The sequence below is a fragment of the Ictidomys tridecemlineatus genome, chromosome 6 (assembly GCF_052094955.1).
Source record: "Ictidomys tridecemlineatus isolate mIctTri1 chromosome 6, mIctTri1.hap1, whole genome shotgun sequence".
In the NCBI taxonomy this organism is placed as follows: domain Eukaryota; kingdom Metazoa; phylum Chordata; class Mammalia; order Rodentia; family Sciuridae; genus Ictidomys; species Ictidomys tridecemlineatus.
In genome coordinates this window covers 116,377,519-116,398,050 of record NC_135482.1, presented here as the reverse complement: position 1 = coordinate 116,398,050, position 20,532 = coordinate 116,377,519, and the positions used below count along the sequence as shown (strand labels likewise).

Genomic DNA, 20,532 nt, shown 5'->3' with positions numbered 1-20,532 from the left:
GATCTTGAAGAAGCCTTCTCCATGATAAAATCATGGAATAATCTTCTTTCTTTTCTCTTATAGTTTTAGGGTTTTTTTTTTTTTGCTAGAAAAAATATTTACAAAAGTTCATATGCTTGCTCACATACAAAAATATCCATAGAAATGGTTTTCTGTACACACAGTAGAGGGTAGGGAGTCTCTTTGGTTGTCTTTGTATAAAAGGTAGTGGCAACGATCTTGAGCTCAATAAGTTCATGATTTTTTCCACATGCTCTATTTCAAAATAAAGATTTTTTTGAAAAATATTGTATCTTCAGGAGTATACAGGAAACAGGTTTTTTTTTTAATTACAATGTGTATGTGATCCTGTTTCTAGAAAATTCCAAACCCCAGACAAAAAATGCTCACATCAAAGGCTCAAAATCTTGGCAAAGGGGACTCAGGCTATCTTCATCTGAATAGAATGCTGTTCCCAGGGCGTCCAGCCACCATTCATTTTTAATTAACATTTTCTTACTAACTCACTAGTCCACCAATAATGGCCAAGTGTTTGCCATGTAAGGTGCCAGGTCTCTGCTGGGCCCTGGGAGGGTGAAGGCAAGAGTTATTCAAGGGACCATGCCTCTGAAGGAAAGGGTGCTAAGATAAATAAAATCATCTATTTTTTAATTTGACCACAAATGGTTTATCATATTAAAAGCTATGAAATTCCATTTTAAAACTATTTAATAAAATTCTAAAAATACTTGACTACAAAATGAAATGCCCAGGACAGGAGCTAAGAGGGACAGGCTGCCGTGGTCAGCTGGCTCAGTGGTCACTTCAGCCTTGGACTTGGGCAGGAGGTGAGGCAGAGCCAGTGAGCGTCTCCCTTCCTGTCCAGGGGAGCATCACCAGGGACTGCCATTTCCACCAGAGTCTCTGGTGGGGCGAGACCCAGCTCCTGCCATGCCTGCCTCCTTAGCCTGACACGGTGCAGTTGGTCTCAGCAACTGGGATACAGGTTACCAGCTCCAGCTCTGCAGCCAGGCCCAGTTCCACCATTTTCTCCCTGGGACCTCGGGCAAGTCATATCTCATCTCAGAAGTCCATATCGCTTGCATAGACAGCAAGTGTGGGACAGGGATCTATGGCCACCCCTGTGAGGCAAGGTGGGCTAAACCCGTTGAGACTAGGACAATGCTTGGTACCTAGGGCAGCCTTAAGGCAATCAGTATGTCACAGGTACCAGTCAGAGGTGACCCGCTGCACACTTGTAGTGCTTCCTGGCACACTGATACAAACTTTAACTGGAGGCAAAGGACACAAAGTTGGAAGTTTCCTATAAAAGGCCAAATTACCTGGCTTTTCTAGAAAAGATCAGAAAGCTGTAGGACAGGGGATAGCCAGCTGCTCCAGAGCCTTTGGCTGGTGGGTCAACCACGGGCTCCAAGTGCTAGCTGCTGTTTACCACCTAGGGACTTCAGGGTGGGCTCCAACTGAGCACCCCTGAGCCCACCACCTGGCACAGATTGACAAGGCCCCAGACCCAGTCTCTGCCTCACAGGGCTGCAGGCTACCTGCCTCGGAATGCAGGAGGACTTCTGCCCAGAGGCCCATCTCCAGGAGACCTGTAAAAGTTTGCTGGGGTCTGGGGGTTCCTTGCTCCCTCCCAGTTACACCATGGGATCACTCGGGAATTCAAACAAATGCAGAAGCTCAGTCCCACCCCAGACCTCACTCTGCTCAGCAGTGCCTCCAAGTCTGAGAAGCACCCAACACCTCGGAGCCCTCCCGTGGGTAGATGAGGCTGTTGACCATGCCCAGGTTGTAGAAGGGGCTGCTGAAGGGGCTGCTCTGGCCCCCACTGGCACTGGCCGGGAACGGGCTATAGTAGGAAGATCTCTGGCTGCTGCTGCTCCTGCTGCTGCCCAGCGCCAAGGTGTCTGCAGAGGCCTCGGAGATGGAGGTGGAAGGGAAGATGCTGCTGGAGGGCAGCTGAGGGCCCTGGGCCCCCAGGTGGCAGCCACCAGGGCTGGCGCTCTGGGCACTCCCACCGCTGCCAACGCTGAGACCGCTGAGGCTGCTGAAGAAGGCACCGAGGCAGGGGGTGGAGGCCAGCACAGGGCCACCCTGTGGGGACCCGGGGCTCTTGGCGCCCTCAGGCTCCGGAGACTGCGCTGGCAGCAGCACAGAGGAGGGGCCTTCTCCCTGCGGGGCGCCGCCCACCGGGCCCGCAATCCCGAGGACAGCCCTTCTTCTGACATGGAAGTCCCCGTGGCCACCGCAGAGCTGCTGCTGGCCTCTGAGCGCCGCTTGCGCTTCCTTCGGAAGTTTCCATTATCAAACATCATCTTGCAGTTTGGATCCAGAGTCCAGTAATTACCTTTCCCTGGGTCATCCTCGTCGCGGGGCACCTTCTTGAAGCAGTCATTGAGCGACAGGTTGTGGCGAATAGAGTTCTGACAGCCAGCCTTGCTGCGCTGGTAGAAGAGGAAGCTGTCGGCCACGAACTGGTAGATGTGGCTGAGCGTAAGCTTGCGCTCGGGCACGCTCTGGATGGCCATGGCTATGAGTGCTGAGTACGAGTAGGGCGGCCGCACCATCTTCATCAAGTCCTCGCGGCTGGCCATGGACAGCCAGCCCAGCTCTCTGGGCGCCGGACCCCGCGGGCGAGGCGGGCGCGGCGGGCGCGGGCTGCGCAAAGGGCTGCTGGGCGCACGTGGAGGAGCCGGCGGCGGGCGGCGGCTGCTGGAAGGGCTCGGCCGCGGCCCCGGGAGGCGGCGGCGGGGGCGGTGCGCCCAGGTAGGCTGCGGCCGCGGCGGAACACTGGCTGCCCACCCCGGTCCCATTGAGCCACAGGTAAGGGTTGGCGGCAGCGGCCGGCGGCGCGGCGTAGTCGGCCAGCTTGTAGGGCGCCCTGGAGGCCGGGGGCGCGCCCCGGGCGGCGGCGGCGGGGGGCAGGCTGGGCTGCGAGTACTCGCCGAAGTTGTCCCTGCAGTAGAGGGCCATGTCGACGGCCGAGGGCGGGTGCGGCACGGCCGCGGCGAGCTGGGAGCGCGGCTGGTCCCGCAGCTCGAGAGCATCCCTCTGCGGCGCCGGCTCCTGGGCCCGGGTCCGGCAGGTGCCTTTGGGGGTTTTTGAATGTCAAATTTTAAAATTACCTGGATTTTATTTTATTTTTTAAGTATAAAGTATAGATTCAGTTTTATGTTGTTTTCCATGTGGGTGAAACAGTTACCCCAGCACATTTTTTTTAATATTTATTTTTTAGTTGTAGTTGGGCACAAAACTTTATTCATTTTTATGTGGTGGTGAGGATTGAACCTAGGGCCTTGAACTTGCTAGGCAGGCACTCTACCGATCAGCCACAACCCCAGCCCACCCCAGCACATTTTTGCAAGTCTGTTCCTAGCCAGGCATGGTGGTGCACCTATATTCCCGGTACTCAGGAGGCTAAGCTGGGAGGAACACTTGAGCCCAGGAATTCAAGACTGTGGGCAACTTTGCAAGACCTCATCTCAAATAAAATAAAATAAATGAATAAAAATAAAGAGTCTCCTGTCCTGTGATTCATCATTGTCAGTCCCTTATGCATCCATCTGTGCCTCTCTGTGGACTCTTCTTAGTGCTCTGTATTTCCACATCAGTGTCTTACTGTGGTTTTGCAACTGAATGTCTCACAGGGTGAGTACTTCCTCTTCTTCATTTTTATGGTCATCTTTGTGTTATCTGTATACCTTTGTTCATATAAATTTTAGAATCAATTGGTTTTCAGAAAATTTGAGTTGCAATTTTTTAATCACATGCATTTCTTTACTTATCTAGTCATTCAGTAAATATTTTTTTGAGTATGGTATGTACATCCTAGGATGGCATAAGAACTCTAGATCTATTATAAGAACTGTGAATATGAAGCAAGAAGCTCAAAATACAGTCCTCATCTTTGTGGAATTTAGAGTCAAGGAAGACAGCAGTGAGTGCTATGAAGAAAAATAAGAAAGCTGGGGAATGGGGCCTGGAGGGAGATTGAAGCTTTGTTCAGGATGAACAGGAAGAACTGAGGTGGTACCAGCATATAGAGGCAGGGGAGTGAGCTCTAATGATCTCTGGAAGAACCTTCCCACAGACAGCACAAAGGCCCCAGGAGGAACCATGCTTGGGAGATTTGACTGGAAAAAGGAATGGGATGGGAGTGGAACCTTGTGTGGGCCTCCCAACTAGGGGCCTGTGCTAAGGTCTTGGGCTCTTACCCAAGCAGGTTGGGAAGGCTGGGGAAGTTTTGAGCAGAGTGACAGGATCAAATTTATTCAGTAGCCTTACCCTGGTTGCTGTGTGGACAACAGACTGTAGGGGCGCTATAGGAACATAATGTTGGAGGCAGCCAAAGCAGGCAGCTGTGCCACTTGAAAAAACTGCCAGGGACATTAGCAGGTCAGAGAGTTCCCAGTGATAGATAAGGAACCTGGACACTGGGTTCCTAGATTAACTTGGAGAAGAACTGTCCTCTTCCCATCTGTGAACGTCATAGACCATTTTTTCTGGGTCTTTTACCCAATAAGGTTTTGTCATTTTGTTTGTAATGTTTTGCCTGCATTTTTTTTCCTTAGAGCAGTTTTAGGTTTATGGCAAGATTGGGAGGAAGTACAGAAATTTCCTGTATATCCCCTGCCTCACCCTTGTGCAGCTTCCCCAACATCCACATGCCTTACCAGAGTGGTATCATTTGACAATAACAAGTCATTGATATATAATGGTTACCTAAAAGTTCAGTTTACATTAGGGTTCACTTGGTGTACATTCTGTGGGTTTGGACAAATGTGTGACATGTATCCACCATTATAGTGTCATACAGAACATTTTCAGTGCCCTAAACATTCTCTGTGCTCTGTGTATTCACCCTCTCTTGTCTTCCCTGGCTGTTGGGTTTAGTCCTAGGCCTGGCAAAGGGAAGGGACACTCCCTCAACTTCAGTTTCCTACACAGCTTCCTCTTTAATGCTTTTTAACTGAACTATTTTCCCATTAAAAGCCTGCTTCACCCAGCATCTTTATTTTTCCTATTGTGTTAGCTTCCCATTATTGTAACAAAACACCTGAGATAAACAGCTTATAAGGAGGAAAAGTTTATTTTGTCTTACAGTTTTAGAGGTTTTGGTCCACAGTTGGTTGGCTTTGTTGTTTTGGGGCCAGTGGTGAGGCAACACATGGTGGTGGTAGTGCGTGGTGGAGGAAATTGGTCATCTTGTGGTGGCCAGGAAGCACAGGAAGAGTGTGAGCAAGAAAGAGAAGGAGCAGCTAGGCTCCCAATATTCCCTTCAAGGAATTCCACAGTGAACTACCTTCCTTCTGTTAAGGCCCTCCTCCTAAATGATATATTACTTCCCAATATCACCACAAGCTGTGGACTTAGCCTTCAATACATGCATCCTTGGGGAACATCCCATATTCAAACAACTATAGCAACTATCTAAAATTTCTTACAGTGTCATACCAAGCACATTATAGGCTTTCATTAGGGGAAGCACAGAAGGTAAAATATACTAAGTGAGGATACAGCAGGGTCTTTAATCAGGCTCTTCTCATGGCTGACTTGGGCAGGAGATGCAATGTTTGGGTATATCATTTAGAATAAATGTTTTTATATTGTGTATACTAGCATGTATATGTATTTTTGCATTTATGCATAGTTGGATTTGTAAGTTAAATGTTTCTATTATGTATCTCCATTATGTTAAGGGAAAAAATCACAATTTTATCCAAACAGGTCTTCTAGATGAATACACTCAGGTGTAATCATCAGCTCCATAAGGGAAGATGGCACTCACCAGCCTGGAAATTGAATGGGACTTGTTTTAGTCATCTTTCTGTTATTGTAAGAAAATACCTAAGATAATGAACTTATAAAGAAAAAGAAGTTCGTTTTGGCCCACAGTTTTAGAAGTTTCAGTTCATGGTTGGCCTCATTGTTTTGGACCTATGTTGAGGTGACACATCATGGCAGAAACTTGTGGAGGAGGAAAGCCCTCACCTCATAGCCAAGAAGCAAAAGAGAGAATAGGGCAGGCTCCATAATCTCCTTTGAGGGCAGGCCCTCAATGGAGGGTGTATTCCCAAGGGTCTAAAACCTCCTTGTAGGCCCTGCCTCTTAACGGTCCCACCAACTTTCAATAGTACCACCCTGGGGTCCAGGCCTTAACACATGAGCCTTCGGGTGACATTTCAGAGCCAAATTATAACGGGGTTCTATAATTATTACTCCTTAACTATTCCCCCATCTTTATGTGGGTGCCTGTAAGTATAACTTTTGAGTTACTCTTTAGCACCAGACCCATATACAATTTTATATATGTGGGAATAAATATCAAATCAGAAAAATTGACTTATCAGTTTCTATATTTTCTTTGTGTTTTATTTGTTTCATGATCCTGGAAGTTTTGAAGAATACATGCAAGATATTTTGTTGTCTCTGTTGGAATTTGTCTGGTGTTTTCCCCAGAATTAGACTGTAAATGTGAGTTTTGGGAAGAAAGATCATTTTCATTTTATCATATCAGTGGCCCACTATAAACACAACTTGCTTCATTTGATTGTTGGTGTTGGCCTCAGTTATGTGGGTAAGGTAATATCTGCCAGATTCCCCTGAAGCAGGATTGCTTATTTTTTCCATCTTTTTCAACAACATTCCTTGGAAGGAAGTAGATGTGTGCACTCAAGGAGTGAGGACTTAGAGAATGGAAATGCTTAAGTCTAGAGGAGCCTGAGGACACAGGACAACTGAAATTACCCAGAATTCTGTGAAAGGAAGGTTTGCCTCTCATTCTCATGTTGATTTACATATTCTTTCAGTCACTGGAATCAGCTGGACTTGTGAATGGTGTTTTGTACTGGACTAAAATTCCATAATACTATTGTTGTTGTTGCTCAGATTGTTCCACTTTAGCCATTGAGAACTCTTTCAGTTGGCCTCTACCTCCATCATCTCAGGCTGGTTTTTTGTTTTTAGCACTTCCATACTTCCCATCAGTACAAGACACTCCAGGATCATCTTGCTTTATTTTGTGTCCCAGTCCCTTGAATCAGCTATGGTTCCTTTTATTAGAGAATGACATTAAAACCAAGGTCTGGGTGTCAGGTGTGCTCATTACTCTTTTGAGTGTTATTTCTTTTAAGCCTTCTTCTCAGCTGACTGAGCAAGAAAATATGTGTATCTATTAACCTTGTGTTATGGTTTAACTATGAGGTCTCCCTCCAAAACTCATGTAGAGACAATGAGAGGGCGTTCAGAGGTAAGTCAATTGGGTTGTGAGAGCCTAAACCTAATCAGAACATTAACCCACTAATAGGAATTAACTGAGAGGTACCTTTAGGCAGTCAGGATGTGAGGTGCGTCCCTGGAGATATGACTTTGGGCTATATATTTTGTCCCTGGTGAGTGGAGCTCACTGTCTGCTTCCTTTCTGCCGTGTCCTGAGCTGCTTTCTTCCTCTGCACACTTCTGCTGTGATGTTCTGCTTCACCTTTTGAGTCAAGAGCAATGGAGTTGGCCATCTATGGACTGAGACTTACAAAACTGGGAGCCCCAAATAAACTTTTCTTCCTCTAAAATTGTTCTTGTCAGGTCTTTTGGTCACAGGGATGAAAAGGCGCACTAAAACACCATGTACAGATACAGATCTGTAAGTATTTGTGTATGTAGCCAGCCCTATCAACTAACTAGGTCCTCTTGTTTGATGTGCATTGTAAATCAGCTTGTCCATTTAATAGCCTGCCTGTGGAGACTCTGACCTAGCAATGTTGAATCTTCCAAATCAGGAAGATCATGGATCTCCCCAAGTATTGATGACTTTAATTTCTCTCCATGATGCTTCAGAATAAGTATTTTGTTAAATCTACCAATAATGATTTTATGTTTTTGTTTGTGCTTGAGTATGTGACCTTGTTATGGATGGAATCCTCACATTAAACTTTTACTTTCCAATTGCTCATGCTGCTTTTTAACAACCTATTTACTTACGTACTTATTTTGGTGCTGGGATCTGAACCGGAGCCTAACACACGCTAAGCACACACTGCCATTGAGCTACACCTGCCTATTTTTCATGTGTAGTGAATTTTCTCACATTGCATATTATTTTTAGTTTTATTTTAGTTTTGAGGGTTGCTTTGTAGACTCCTTAGGGTGTTATACACTGACAAGGTGTCATCTGAAAACAGAGAGATTTTAATATTTGTATTCCATTTGTTCCTTGCCTTTGCATTGCCTAGGACCTGAAAAACAGTTACATAGGAGTAGTGAACGAAAACTTTCTTGCCGTGTTCCTAATTAAGATCAGGATGTTGTCTGGGCCGCCCCGGGGGCGGGGGGGGGGGGTGGGGGGAGGGACGGAACTAGAGGCCTGCCAGGCTCGGGGTGGGGGCCCCCTGCGAGGAACGGGCATCGAGGGGGGATGCGCATCGAGGAGGCCTGGACCGCAGAGTGGGGGGCCTTCCTCCCACCCCCGCCCCGCCACTGGGCCTCGGATCTATGGCGGCTGCATCGACCGGGAAGGGAGCCGCGCTTAGCGTGAATCCCGATTCTCCTCCATGGGGACTGGTGCCAGGCGCCCTGGAGGAAGGCGTCGAGGGCACTCTGGGAGCCAAATTCGAGGCGGGGGAGGCAACCTCGGGCGCGCCCAGCTTCTGGGGGGGGGAGGGGGCGGGCGCGGGGCGCCGAGACTTCGTGGAAGCCCCCCTGCCCAAGGTGAACCCGTGGACTAAGAACGCGCTGCCGCCGGTCCTGGCCAGGACAGTCCCCTCCAGAACATTCTGCTCCAGCCAAGGTGGTTAGGGCAGCTGCTCCTAAACAGCGCAAAGGCAGCAAGGCTGGTGATTTTGGAGATGCAATCAACTCTGGAGAGATAGCCCACAAGAGTGTGCAGCCACAGTCTCACAAGCCTTAGCCTGCCCGTAAGCTGCCACCCAAGAAGGACATGAAAGAACAGGAGAAAGGAGAGGGGAGCGATAGTAAGGAGAGCCCGAAAACCAAATCAGATGAATCAGGGGAAGAGAAGAATGGGGACGAAGACTGCCAGCGAGGCGGGCAGAAGAAGAAAGGGAATAAACATAAGTGGGTTCCCCTGCAAATAGACATGAAGCCCGAAGTTCCCAGAGAGAAACTTGCCTCACGCCCCGCACGCCCGCAGGAGCCAAGACATACACCTGCCAACCGCGGGGAGATCAAAGGGTCTGAGCCTACCACCTACATGCCTGTGTCTGTGGCCACCCCCACCCCAGCCTGGCAACCAGAGACCAAACCGGAGCCTGCCTGGCACGACCAGGACGAAACATTGAGTGTGAAGAGTGATGGGGCGGGTGGGGCGCGGGCTTCCTTCCGTGGCCGTGGACGGGGGCGTGGTCGCGGCCAGGGACGCGGCCGGGGTGGCACTCGAACCCATTTTGACTACCAGTTTGGCTATCGAAAGTTTGATGGTGCAGAGGGGCCTCGAACCCCCAAGTACAGGAACAACATTACCTACTACTTTGACAATGTCAGCAGCACTGAGCTTTACAGCGTGGACCAGGAGCTGCTCAAAGACTACATCAAGTGACAGATTGAGTACTACTTCAGCGTGGACAATTTAGAGCGAGATTTCTTCCTGAGAAGAAAAATGGATGCTGATGGTTTCCTTCCCATCACCCTTATTGCTTCCTTCCATCGTGTGCAAGCCCTTACCACTGACATTTCTCTTTTTTTTTTTTTTGCGGCCCTCAAGGACAGCAAGGTAGTGGAAATTGTTGATGAGAAAGTCCGAAGGAGGGAAGAGCCTGAGAAGTGGCCTCTTCCTGGTCCCCCAATAGTGGATTATTCCCAGACTGATTTTTCCCAGCTTCTCAACTGCCCTGAATTTGTTCCCCGTCAGCACTACCAGAAAGAGACAGAGTCGGCACCTGGCTCTCCCCGTGCAGTCACCCCAGTGCCAACCCAAACGCAGGAGGTCAGCAACCTAAAGACACTGTCTAAGGGCCTGTCTGCCAGCCTGCCTGATCTGGATTCTGAGAACTGGATTGAAGTGAAGAAACGGCCTTGGCCCTCCCCAGCATGGCCCAAGAAGTCAGAGGAGCCCAGGATCGCCTGCCACCACGATCAACCAACCCCCTACACCACCTACTGGTCAGCCCATACGGGAAGATGCCAAATGGACAAGCCAGCACTCAGATACATAGACTTTAGGAAAGTGAAAAGCCCTTTAGCCCTGGGGTTTAGAGTGGGGAAGGGGTGGGGTGGTCGAGGGTCCATGGGGGTGCCCAGTCCCAGGAGAGGGGACAAAGAAGGGACTGGCCTGGAATTAATAGAGCAGGCCTCTGTGCTGAGTAGCAGTGTGTACACCATTTGGGCTATTAGAGGTACCCTGGGCAGAGCCTCCAAGTAACTCCCTTCTCCTCCTCTCTCCATGACTCTTCCATCCCAGCTTCTTCTAAGGGAGGAGGGAAAGGGGGGAGATTATATATATATATATATATATATATATATATATATATATATATATATATATCAAGTTTTAAATTATTGATAGTTTGTCTGGATTACCAAAATCACTCTTCAGCCCTGCCCTCTGCTGATATGCCGCAACCCTGGTCCCCACCCACAGCCTCTTCTTGCTCCCCCCCCAAGCCAATTATGCAGCCCACCAGAAGGCCCTGTGGGCCCTATTGCCCAGCACTGTCCCGTGGAAGGCTCTGACAGCGCCTGGGTCCCAGGAGCACTAGCCCCTGACTATGTGGGGTTTGCCGTCACCGTGTTCTCTCCCTGCTGTCCCTACCATGCCCTTCTGTCATCTTCTGGGAGAAGGAAACCAAAGGGTCTAAAAGTGGGGGTTGGGGGAGGTTTCAGCCTCTCGTACTCCCCTTTCCCCACACCCCTTACTCCCCAGCCCAGAGAGACACTGCTCATACCAGAAAAGACTATTGAAAGATGATTTATTTTATTTTTCTCTGACCTTTCCATCCTTGGAAAAACAGAAAAAAAGAAAAAATAGACCATTAAAAAAAAAAAAAGAAAGAAAAGAAAAAAAAATCAGAAAACCCCCACCTAATCCATAAAAAGTGATGTCTTTCCCCTCTCCTTGGAAATTTTTTTTGTTTGTTTTGTTCTTGGAAATAATATTTTTTTAAAAGTTGCCTTATTGTGGAGCGGGAATCTGAAATAATACTCAAATGCCTGTTTTCCTCGGTGGAGTCAACCTGAAGAGCTCCCACCTTCTCTGGATGTGCCTGGGCTTGGACTGGCTGGATCTTTCTCTGGACTGAGTTGCATGTACAGTGCCTCCCGCCTGGAGGCAAGAGAGTTGGGGGCAGCTGTCAGAGCCATGCCCAAAATATCCCTGCTGTTGCATCACTGAGGCTGACGTCCTGTGTCTGTACACTGCTGCCACTTTCGTGTCCTTGCTCTGCTTGCTGTCGCCTCACGCCAGGCCCGGTCCTGCCGTGACACCCTTCATCCTACCCTTGGAATCCCAAGCCCAAGTTTGCTTCAAACTGTTGAAAAACAGAGTTAGCCTGGATCTGGAACACACTTGTCCTCAGCCCCAGCGTCTTCCCCATGCCAGAGGGGAAAGGGGAACACCTGGTAGCTGAGGCTTGGATATGTTTCTCACATTGTCCTGAAAGATCACCGAGACCTCAAGGAAGCTTTATGTCTCGTGAAAGGTGGAGAAAAGTGCCGTTCTTTTCCGAGGGTCTGGTGGGGTCTCCCCGTCTTGCATCCCCCCCCTCTGCAAGCCATCTCTGCCTACCCTCTCTCTGATCAACCCAAACTGGGAATGAGGGATGAGGAGGAATTGGGGGCTGGGGGGAATCCTGCCAGTTGGTGAAGCCTTGTGGCAGGAAGGTATATGTGGACATAGAGTATACCTAACTTCTCTAGCCACTGACTGCTTGAGTTGGACTGTGAATGACAATGGAATGGCTGGAGTCTACTGTCGTCAGAAGCTAGGGAGGGTGATCAACTGACCCGAACAGACTGGGATGTGTGTCAAGTATGGGCATGACTGCATGTTCACCCCCAATGGGAACTGGGCAACACAGAGAAGTTTGCAGTCTTGTTGCTCAATTACTGAAACTTCTTTGGCCCTCCTTTTCAACAGGTTTCTCTGTTGGCCCAAAGGTTGGGAATAGGAGACAGTATCCCAGGCTGACAGGGGCTCGCTTGCCCTCTGTCTTTGGGTACCTCATTGCTTTTAGTTTGTGTGCCCCCTCACCTCTGTCATCCCAGTGCTTAGTATGTGGGAAGCCCATCTCACTTCCTGTGACCCAGTCGTCTTGAACCAAGGATGAATGTCTGGTCTCTGCTATGGGATCTGAGGCCTCTCCCTAACCAGTCTGGTGTACCTGCCCCACATTGTCCCAGACACTGGACTCCTGACCCCCTTCTCTCTCCCTTTCCCCCTTTTTTTCCTTTGGGTCACTCAGCCCTGTATTGTATCCAGCACCACAAAAACCTCAGTGTTTGACCCTTGCTGGGTTTGGGGACACAAGGAAGCCTTGGAGGTGGGAAAAGGCTGTTCTCGTCTAGTTACTCCCAGGCCAGGGGCTGCCATCCTCTCCCTGATCCTCTCAGATATCCCTGAAGGAGGAAGCACCTTTGGGGTGAGTAGGTGAGAACTTCATCTCAACATAGGCTGAGGAGGGGTGAGGGGCTATTTTCTTTATTTTTTCTTTCTTTCTTTCTTTTTTTTTTTGTAACATGTTAGGAGTTAATGTTGCAAAAGAGTAGTTTACATCTTCACTTTCTGAAGACACTTGAATTTAGGACCAATGTATCTGTGACAAGTATGAGTGGCAGGGGCCATCAGGACTAGCCACTTCATATCCACCATCTTCCCATGGGAATCTTAAGACCTGAGACACAAAGCAACAGCCTGCCCTAATCCCCTGTTTATTCTCTGCCCTTCTAAGGTTGGTCCACGCCAGAATGACCTGTAGGTGTCAAACAGAAGGTCTGTGTGTGCCTAAGCCCTGATGAGGAACAGGTTTTTCTTTTGCCCTCTCCAGAACCTGAGACACATGCACTATCAGTAGAGAAGGCTACCCAGTCCTGCCTCAGCCTGGACCCCTAGGGCTCAGAACCACAGCAAGAGGCACTGAGCCCCCATGTCAAAGTTAAATGTTTTTGTTTCATTGTAGCTCTTTTCCCCCCCTTTTCTGATGATTGATTTACAAAAGAAAGTAAGCTGCTCAGGAGGCTCTGGAAGTGGGGTGGAGGAAGCAAGAAGACTAGCCTTTAGGAGAGCTAGGGGTGTTTTACCAAAAGCCTGGGTAGAGTGGTCTGGATCATCTGGCACCCTCCCAAATGGGAACCTCAAAGTACCTCTTGTGTGGAAGGGTTCCTGGATTCTCCCCAGCCCCACTCTCTCCTTCAGCCATGTTGATGGCAGAGGCAGAGAACTTAAGAACTTACAGCCCCATTCTCACTGGAGAGGAAAACTTGTCATCTGGCTTTGTGAAGAAGGTTCCACCTTACGCTCGTAGTACATTATCTTTACCATGTGCTAGGATATCACATTTAAAAGGACAAAAAAAATGTAAAATACTTGAATGAGCTTGTATTATAACAATATTATTGAGAGTATCTGCTTTCCAGGCTGAAGTGATTCATTCATTATTCTAGTCCTGCTTTAGTCCTTTGCAATTTGTGGTAATTATGCTTTTCTTTTTAATACAAAAAATGTATAAAAATAAAAATTTGAAAAGGCGAAAAAAAAGATCAGGATGTTAAGCTATGTTAAGATATGTCAGCTGCAGGTTTTTCATAGGTGCACTTTATTGGTGGATGAAATTCTCTTACATCCTTAGTTTGCTGTGAGTTTTGTCACAAATGAATATTAAATTCTGTGTAATTTTTTTCTGCATCTATGGACTGATGATGGTGATATTTCTCCTTTGTTTTGTTACATTGGGAGAAAACGTGAATGTGAACGATACTGGCTTTCAAACGTTAACCTTTCATTCTTGGAATAAATCCTACTTGGTCCTGATGTATTGTTATCATTTTAATATATTGTTGGATTTGGTTTTCTCTATTTTGTTAGGGATTTTGTATCTTTATTTGTAAGGATGATTTATAGTTGTATTTTTTTTTGAGAGAGAGAGAGAGAGAGAGAGAGAGAGAGAGAGAGAGAGAGAGAGAGAGAGAGAGAGGAGAATTTTTTAATATTTATTTTCCAGTTTTCGGCAGACACAACATCTTTGTTTGTATGTGATGCTGAGGATCGAACCCGGGCCACATGCATACCAGGTGAGCTTGCTACCATTCGAGCCACATCCCCAGCCCAATATAGTTGTATTTTTTTTTGTAATTTCTTTGTCAAATTTTGGAATCGAGTTCATTCTGTCATTATAAAGTAAGCTGGGAGGCATTACTCCTCTGGAACATTTGGGTAGGACTGGTATTATTTGAAATGTTTACTAGAATTCACTAATGAGACATCTGAACCTGGAGTTTTCTTTGTGGGATTTTTGTTTTGGTAATTATTTTAACTTTTTAAATAGATATAGGGCCATTTTGTCATCTTGTTTCAGTTTTGGTAAGTTCACACTTTTTAAACAATTTATCTTTTTCCTTGAAGTCAAATTTCTTAGCATAAAGTTATTTTTGAAGTTCACATATTATCTTTTGAGTTTATGAAGGATATGTGGTGATTTCCTCTCTTCTGTTATTCATACCGGCATTTCATATTTTCTTAATATTCCTTGCTAAAGATTTTTCGGTTGTATTAGTTTTTATTTTAAAGCAACCTTTCATTTGTTTTCTAATTTATTGATTTCTTCTCTTTATGTTATTTATTTCCATCTACTTCTTTGGGACCCAATTTCCTTTTTTTTCCCCTTCCAAGTTTCTTAAGGAAGAAACTTAGGATAATTTTGATCTTCCTTTTTTTTAATATAAGCTTTTAAAATATAGAGTTTCTTCTAAGCACCGCTGTTAGCTCCATATCACAAATTCTGATGTATTATGTTTTCATTATCATTTATTAGAAATATTTTCTAATTTTAGTTTGTTCTTTGATTTATGTATTAGTTATAAATGTGCTATTTTTCATTTAACATATTTAAGGATTTTCCAAGTGTCTGCCAGTTATTGATCTCTAATCAAATGGCAGGAGAGCGTCTGAATTTTAAGTCAATAGGAACTTGTTTATTGGCCTAGCACATGACCTATCTTGATGGACATTGATTTGTACTTGGAAAGAGAATGAATTCTGTAGTTATTGCATTTAGTGGTCTATAAATGTTAACTCAATGAAGTTAGTTAACAAGGTTGTTCAGATACTTATATCCTTACTGTTTTTTTTTTTTGTTACCTGCTTAATCAATTACTGGGAGAGGGGTGTATATATTTCCAGCTAAGGTTTGGACTTGTCTGTTTCTCCTTTCAGTTTTGTCAGTTTTGCTTTCTGTATTTTGTTTCTTTGTTTTTAAGGACATAAGCATTATGACTTTAATTTTTGTCTTCCTGATGAACTGGACCTTTTATAGTTACAAAGTGTTTCTCTATAGCAGTATTCCTTAACTTGAAGCCTATTTTGTATGACATTAGTGTAGTAAGTTTCTATTTTTTATGCTCACTCTTTATGCTGGAGATCTTTTCATTCTTTCAAGTGCCTCTTTTATAGGCAGATAGTTGGATATTTTTTCTAAGCCAATGTGATCATTTCTGCCTTTAGTTGCAGTGTTCGGCTTATTTATATTTAATGTTATTATTGAATTGATCTGATTTAGTCTACCAACCTTCTGTTTGTCCCATTTGATTTTAGTTCTGCTGTTCCTCCTTTCTTTCCTTATTTTGGAATAATTGAATATTTTTTTTTGTATTCTAATATTTCTGTTGGTTTGTTACTCATACCTCTTTTAAAATTATTATTTTAGTGGCCATCATAGGGATTATAACTTATTAGTCCATTTAGAGACTGGTCTTACTTTCTCACATATAGTTATAATCATGTGCACAAATCATTTCACTTGCCCTTTCCATATATTTATATCTACATATGTTATAAACCCCATAGTATCATAGTTTTTGCTTTAAGCAGTCTTTTAAAGAAATCAGGGGAAGAAAGTACATAATGTATTAAATTATTTAAATTTACATTTTTCTAGTAGGCTTTCTTTAATTCTAAATTTTCATCTGGTGTGATTTATTTTCAGCCTAGTAACAATTTATCTTAGTTTTTATTACACCTTCATTTTGAAGTGTATTTTTCCTGCCTATGTAATTTTGAATAGGTATCTTTTCTTTCAACCTTTTCAATGTGTCATGCCATTGTCTTCCCTGATATTTTAGTATCATTTTTTTTAGTACCAGCTTTCAGTGTTTTCTTTTTTTTCAGAAGTTTGAATATGGTCAATCCAAGTATGATCTTTGTGTTTTTCTTGCTTGGGGTTTTCTGATCTACTTATACCAGAACATTTATGTTAAACCAATTTGGGGAACTTTTCAATCATCTTATTTTCAAATATTTCTAATTTTCTGACATTTTGTTCTTTTCTTTTTCTGGGGCTCAGCTTACACATTTGTTGTGCAACTTGGTGATGTCTCACAGATTATTGAGGCTCTATTTGCTATTTTAAATTTATTTTTTGTCTGTTCTTCAGATAAGACAATTTTATATTAATGTTCTTTACATAAGATAGTTTATATTAACATTCTTTATCTTAAATGACCTGTTCTTCTCTTGTCTTCAATCTGATGTTAAGCTCATTCAGTAAAATTTTCATTTCAGATGCTTCGTTTTTGAATTCTAGAATTTTTGTTTGGTTCTTTTTTCTTTCTCTATAGAGATTCCCAATCTGTTTATTTATTATGATCATGACTTCTCTTAATATCCTCAAGCATATTTTCACTAGCTGCTTTAAAGTTCTTACCTACTCATTCTAACATCTAGATTGGTTTCTAGTGACTGTTTTCTCTTGACTGTGGGTTAGTGGCAAACATAAGGCAACTATGTCTTCTCATGTATAGTTTTGGTTGCTGTTATTGATGTAGATGACATCATGTATTGAGTCTGGATCATGACATCTTCCTTTAAAGGGTATTGAGCTTTGTTCTGGCAGTCAGTTAAATTATTGCCCAATCCTTATAGTTTTGATATTATTATTATTATTATTATTATTATTATTATTATTATTATCCTATTAGAGGAAGTCTATTTCAGTTTTGAATTTAATTTTAGGGTATATTTCCTTTCTCTAGAGCTTAGTCCTTAGACTAAGACAGGCTTTTGAATGTCTATGCACTCAGTAAGTTCTTTTAACCTGGCTTGGTGAATCTTCGATGTTTTTCAGTGTTGTATGGTCTCTGGCGTGGCTTGCTGTCCATCTCCTAGTGCTATAACCAGTGATCTTTCTTAGGATACCTCACCTGCGTATATTCTGCTCGGTTTTTGGCTAAAGACCTGCAGTGAATGCTCATGACCACTTCTGAAACTCCCTTTTTCTTAGCTCCCTCTTTCCAGCTACCCTGCCCCACAAATCCATCTGCTTCCTCAGCTCAGTAAAAACGATCACCACTCTGCTTGGGACCCATCTCCCTAGTTTGAGGCTCTCAAGTATTCCTAAAGTAGAAAGCTAGGAAACATGGGATTCAACTTGTGAGTCTCCTTTCTCCCAAGGATCATAATCCTGTGTTACTCCATGCTTGAAAGGACTGCCTCGTATTTTATTCTATTTATAAATTTTGGCAGGAAGGCGAGTCAATTATCCTAGAAATGAAAAGCTATGTGATATTCAATGTTAAATGAGTTAAGATGTTAAAAAAAAGTTCTGTATAAGCAATAAGTCTCTAAGCAAACACCTATATTACAGTGATATCTTTATTCAGCAAGGATTGGTAATCACGCAGACTTTTATGTATCATAAAACTGACTACACACCACACACAAGAGTATGCACATGTACACACACACACACACACACACACACACACACACACAAGATATATTCACTTTTTTCTTCCCTTAGTCTCTCCTGTCTTCACCCCACCAATTGTTTTCAGTTAAACTTCAGCTGTTCTTTTCTTTATGTAAGGGAGAAATTTATGGGAAAAGAAAGAAACTCTTGTAGTCTGTGGGTAGGAAATATTCAGTCTGTTTTTCTCTCTTCTTCAAGGTTTAACTCTCTATGAGAGAGCAAAAGTCTGATTATTCCCAAATGATCATTTTAGTGCTGCTCTACCTACTTTTGTAGGTGTTCAGGTGGCATGATCCAGGAGCAAAGTTAAGAAACACCTGCCCCATCCCTTTTATTTCTGAAATACCATGGAGGGGTAAAACCTACAAGCTGAGGCCAAGTCATTCATTTTTATAAAATGTCTGGGGGGAAAAAGTGCTTTTGAAACAGTAATAACCTGCCTTTGATAAGTCTGTTTTGTGTGATTAAAGAAATAAAGCCTGTTCCCTATGCTCCTGTATCTATCTAGTGACTCTCCCTTGCTCTACTCTGTAATATGGAAGACTCTGGCACCCAGACTCTTAAAAGGGTCATAATCAGAACAAAATTCTGTGTGTAGACTTTGTCAGAAGTCATTTGAATGCCAATCAAAATGGTTAAAATGCTGAGTTCTTCCACAGTCATTATTAAAAGAGAGAAGCAGGCTAAAGTTAGGTAACAACTAGGCTTGAGCCCATGTGAACTGGAACGGAGAGATTCCGATGTGTAATAAGCATCTTTGCAGATGGAGGTTAAAGAAGGAATGTTGAGAACACTAACTACAGAAAGAGAAAGTAGATTCTACCTTGCTGGCTGCTGTCACATCTCACAGGACTGTAACACTGTGTTAAGTGCATTTGCTATAGTTTGGATCTTGCATGTCCCCAAAGTCCCATGTGTTGAAGGCTCAGTCCCCAGCCTGTGGTACTCTTGGGGAGGTGGTGGAACATTTCAGAAGTGGGGCATAGAGGGAGGTCGTAGGTCATAGGGGGTGTGCCTTTGAAGGGAAGCCTCTTCCTCTCTTGCTTCCTGGCCATGAGGTGAGTGCTTTTGCATCATGCCCTGATGTGCTATCCCCCAACCAAAGAGCTAAAAGCAAGATGTCCTCTGGATCATGGACTGGAACCTCCCAAACTATGACTCACATTAAATATTTTATCTCAGGATTTGTCTTAGTGGTGGAAAGCTGAATAACACAGCAAAACACCTGGTTTACTGAGGTATTAATGTGGTTGTGTCAGGGTACATTTTCAAATTAGAAATTCTCTCTCCTTTAAGGGGCTACTTTAGGGCTAGAGTGCTCTGAAATCCAGTATTGATAAAATTTTATTGTTTTCAATGATTAAGGTGAATCAAAATTAAGTGTGCTTATGAATGGAAAAACAACTTTGAATATTTAAAAATTCTGATAACCTTTTTCGATTGTCCTTACTCCAGATTTTCTGAATGCTCCCCTCCCATAAACCCTTTAATTCTCACATCTCAACATGCTTTTATGTAGTAATGCAGAGAAAAGTAACAGAAGCTGAGAGAAATTTTATTTTTCTTTTAAATGGAAGGAAGGAAAAGGTGTGATTACATTTTTATAAATATCTATAAATACAGAGTGATAGGCAAAATCTTCCAAATAAATAAATAAATATGGCCATATGCTAAGGGACACAAGGAACTGCAGGGGCTACCTTGGCTCTGCCAAAAAGAAGACCCCCAATGGCGGTCCTGGGTTTCTGAGATTACAATCAGTTTTCTACCAAAGTCCTTTTGGGATTTCCCATCTAATTATCAGGAGGGGGAGAGCATCTATAGCTACTGTTCAAGACAATGTCCCCAACAGGAAATGAAAACCATGAAAGAAATTATTCACACGCCCCACTGTATATGCTGCTCTATGCAGTCTGAGTATAGGAACTAGTCCTTCAAAATCAACAGGTCAAAGTTGTTGTCCAGTGTTTCTCTGATCAGGAAAAAGAATAGATCAATCTCTAGTCTGGGTACATGAAGGTGGCAGGAAAAATAAAAGGTGGGAAGAAGTTGGAATCTAGTTTGTTAATATTCTCCACTTTAGGTGGTCATTTTAAATAGAGGTAGGAAAAGAGGGACCGTGCAGGTAGAGTCTAAGTCTGGCACACCTCAGCTTTCTCAAAGTCTGGCTGATTTTTCCTCAGCACAGCACTGGGGCTCCTGGGACTAAAAGCTCTCTTAACATAATGCCCCAGGAACTTCCAAGTGGATGGAGAGCCTGCCATCAGCCTAGGAGTGCTGTAACTAATCCTGTAGCCACCTCTGCCTCTTCTATAACCTGGTTATTAGACTTCTTGCCCCGAGTCCTTGATTTCACTTCACTTACAAGAAAATTGTATTTTTTTAGTCCATGGAAAATCCAACCCAGAGTAGTTGCAGTATCTCTACGCCCCTTCCCCGACACATTTTTGAAATCCATGTCAAAGGTATTACTCAACCTGCAAGTAGAGGCATAATTAAATGCCTCTTAGGAGAGAGCGAATGTGTTTCCCTTTTGCAAAATCCTGTTGGGTGGGGTAGATTTTCATGAACCAAAATCTAATCTTATTCTTTCGGCCTAATTCATTAAAGCCAAAAATGGGGCCAA

At 44.2% G+C, this 20,532-nt stretch overlaps 2 pseudogenes; one reads left to right on the top strand and one right to left on the bottom strand.

Annotated features, from left to right (window-relative positions):
* Nucleotides 1-1,707: 1,707 nt before the first annotated feature.
* LOC144365096 (forkhead box protein I3 pseudogene) lies at nucleotides 1,708-2,973 on the bottom strand (annotated as a pseudogene).
* Nucleotides 2,974-8,742: 5,769 nt separating this feature from the next.
* On the top strand, nucleotides 8,743-10,372 carry LOC144365095 (la-related protein 1 pseudogene; annotated as a pseudogene).
* The last annotated feature ends 10,160 nt before the right edge of the window (nucleotides 10,373-20,532 follow it).